At 31.4% G+C, this 3,720-nt stretch overlaps 1 protein-coding gene and 1 long non-coding RNA gene across 2 annotated transcripts in view; one reads left to right on the top strand and one right to left on the bottom strand.

The window, feature by feature from the left end:
* Positions 1-3,720, top strand: part of DPP10 (dipeptidyl peptidase like 10) — a 494,333-nt gene that overhangs the window by 143,201 nt on the left and 347,412 nt on the right. The window lies entirely within an intron of this gene.
* Positions 1-3,720, bottom strand: part of LOC308197966 — a 74,707-nt gene that overhangs the window by 29,293 nt on the left and 41,694 nt on the right. The window contains exon 2 of the long non-coding RNA XR_013953484.1: positions 115-213. This is a non-coding gene — a long non-coding RNA (uncharacterized lncRNA). The remainder of the gene's footprint in view (positions 1-114; positions 214-3,720) is intronic.

Genomic DNA, 3,720 nt, shown 5'->3' with positions numbered 1-3,720 from the left:
CTGCAAACACATGATGCAGTTTTAATTTCCTTTCAGAAAGTTATTGCATGACAGGAAACTGAATTTCTTTCAGATAAATAAAGAGATAGGAGCTAGAAAAGTTTGCAGGTTTACCCTCTTTAGTAGCTGCTGGAGTTGGGTGACACAGTGGTTGAGGTCTTCTGCCATGAATTCAGAGAGGTAAGCCTGTGGTTTGTCCCATGGTGTGTGCATCTGGAGGGAAAAAAATTATATCATTGAGTGGGATGGCTTCAGTCTTAAATTTATTAATCATTTAGTAAAGCTTTTTAAAAAGATTAACAGGTATGTGCTTTTACTGCGTGGACCTAACTGCAGAGTTAAAAATAAATAAATAAATAATAAATGATGGGATTCCTTTTATTTTCTTAAGCTGTGGAAGTTTATTACCTGTCATGATATAAGCTTTGTCCTGTGAAGTCTGCTTTCTAGCTTTCTGCTTTCAAGCATGTTTGCTTGTGCTTTGTTTATCATGCCGTAACTTTTATAAGATTCAACCTAATACTATCTTTTCCATAAATTTGAGTGGAACTGCAATAAATCTAGCATTAGTTACCAGGCAATTGCTTTTAACTTTCTGAATATTTACTTGTAGTTGAGCAGTCTATAATCTTAACACTGTAGTTCAATTTATCCTAAAAAAAAAAAAAAAAAGTAAATCAGTGATGAAAACTTGAGGAGTCTTGAACGATTATTCAGAGCAGATTATTTTAAAATATTTAGCTTATTTGATATGGTAAAACATTTACACTATTTGGGCACTGTGCTACTTCTTAGCAAAGAAGGAATATATTTGAGTTTGATGACGGCTGTTTGAATATGAATTTCTTGCTGTCATTTCTACCTTTTTTCTGTGGCTGGTAAAACATTTCCCTGCTCTGAGAATCCATTACTTCCTCAGGAAAAGAGAACTTGTTCACTTATGGACACCTATGGAGACCACCTTGTCCAACTATGTCCGCCATATGTCTGTGTGGTTCTTCATTAGTGTTCTAGTTTTATCTCCCTTAAGATCTAGTGGTTGTGTGATTCTCTTTCCTGTTCTTTGGATGAAAGAACTGCAGATGAAGCTCACCAGAAGATGAACAGCCTAAGGCTCAGTGAAAATACTTAAAGCATGCACTTAAAAAAAAAAAAAAAAAAAAAAAAAAAAACTGGCAAAATATATACATATATATTCTAGCTAATCTATATTGACCCCAGAGACAGTTTCATTATATAGAGGAATTATTCATTCTTTGCAATATAAGGCAAGCTGTAGAAATTTAATGCAGAACTTCTCTTCTGTGTTTTCTTTTTGAATAACAAATATTAAGATATTTAAGGTGATGCATCATTTTTCCTTTTCTCCTCTCCACGATGGCTTTATTTCAAGTGTAGGTTTTTAGGTTTTAATCCTTTCAGCTGACGGTGTGCTGACATTCATGTTCAGAGTATTGTTAAGGACATATCATTACAATAATGTATTCAGTGTAATATATTACCAATGTAATGTTCTTATCATATATCAATGAATTAATCATTATTCTGAATTGTTTGATGTATCAACGAAATGCATCATTACTTTGAACCATCTGAATTTTTTGCACTGTAATACATCATTGGTATGGTATAACCTTAATGATAAACTAGCATACTACCAGGCTTCATTATGTTAAATTATCTAAAACAAGAATCTTTATCTTGATAAATATATCATGTAAACAATCTCATTAGCTGGGAACTGAGAGATAGAAAAGACTGGTGAATTACCATATGTCTGCATGTAACAGGAGAGTAAACAGCACAATTTGATGTGTTTTGGAAACAAAATAAGTCTTAACATTGCTATGGAAATAATTAGATAAACCAGCACTTACTTCAAACATGAAACTTGTCACTATATAAGTACCTGTTGAGTTTAACATTGTCATTTTGGCTTGTCAAATAAAATGGAATGATAACTGAAAAGAGTAACTGAAAATGAGTATCTGAAAAAGTTGATATTTCCCTATATAGACATGATCATTAAGAAGGGTCAAGCCTCTGAGGTACAGACTCCTCCATTTTCTAGAAAACAGGTGACATTTCTAGTCACAGAGAAAAGAGAAATTCAATCATTTACATTAAATCAGAAATATAATGTATTTACTTTCCTCCCAGATAATCTGCAATAGCTGAAAGAATCCAACTTCCGTACACATTTGAACATTATCTGACTGATACGGAATATAAACCAGACCCACATGCCCATAAATTTGCTACATGTTAAACTGGCACCATGAACACTACTAGCATCAAAAAAGTAACTCCATCTGACTAAAATCATCCACTAAATCAAGAAAATCTCAGGTAGTACCTTAAAAAGTAGCAAATTAAAATAGCTGTTGACAGCAGACTATTGAGAGAGAGACAATTGACTTGTTTTAGTCTTGTATATAATTAACAATGCTTATCTAAAAGTATAAAGCAAACATTTTCTCATTAAAACACGGTTTAGTAAAAAAAAAAACTTCTCACAGGAAATTTGATCTTAAATTTTTATACAAAATTCTGACATTTTTATTTCTCATATCAGTTTTTGAGAAAAAACAAAAGTCAGTTGATTACAATCAGAACAGAATGCAGTCACTTGCAAAATCTATCCTGAAGAATTAAAATTTTGAATGGAAAAATGTCCAAATGAAAAATTTCCCTTTTAATTATTTACGGAGTAAGGAACCACTTTTAAATTAGCCCTAAACTATAGTGACTTAACCATGACATTCTATTTACGTGGTCCTGTTGAAATATAGTAAGATGAGGATTACAATTCATTTAGATTGTTAATAAAATATATTATTCCCCCAAACTAGAAACTCTCTTTTGCTGTTTAATTGTTTTCAGATAAATATTTATTAGATTATTTGAAACAGCAATGTGATCTTGAAGCGTTAAATACTGTTTATTTCAGTGGAATCTATCTACAAGAAAATGGATCTATTTGCAAAGAGAAAACTTCAATCTGAAGATGAACACATGCTTGTTTGTAAACATGGGCTGATACTTCCAAATGCTGATTAACATAGGTAAAGTTAAAGCAATGTAAATGATCATTTGGAAGGGCCGCTTGTGCTATGCACCATGTGAACAGGTGAAAAAATCTGGCTTTTTAGCAAGCAGGGTTTCCTGACTTTTATGTTAACAATTTCTGTTACAAATTTCATGTGGTGGTATGCTGTATGCATGAAGGATACTGGGAATCCTTTCTCAATTTATTTATTTTTTTTTAATGTGGATTGGAAAGCCTTGATTGCTTATGTGAGAACATCTCAAATACCTGTTTGTGTTGTTTAGAGATTTAAAAATTGACATATATCCTCCCGAAAACATTAGATGGCAAGGTAGCATCCAACAAAGTGCATCATTTTGATTGTTTGTCTTTTATTTCCTGAATTTAAATTTGAATATTAATAAGATTTGCGGAAAGTAGTTAACTAAGAAATGAAATCTAATTTAAAAATCATGGGCTAAATAAGCAAAAGGATTTGTAGAATATAGTTAAATATTCAAACCTAATTAAAAATATCATACTAAATTAAAAACGAGAAAAATGTTTTCATGATAACTATACTACTGCAGATAAATTAACTTTTCCATTAATACTATTTGTTTAACACTCACCATAAAGTTAATGAAATGCTGGGAGATAATTTAGGATACATAGTTTTGCAAATTTTTCTT

This window comes from Anser brachyrhynchus (assembly GCF_964034855.1).
Source record: "Anser brachyrhynchus genome assembly, chromosome: 7".
Lineage (NCBI taxonomy): Eukaryota > Metazoa > Chordata > Aves > Anseriformes > Anatidae > Anser > Anser brachyrhynchus.
Note: the sequence above shows the minus strand (reverse complement) of the source record. Positions and strands in the feature narration are given on the sequence as shown.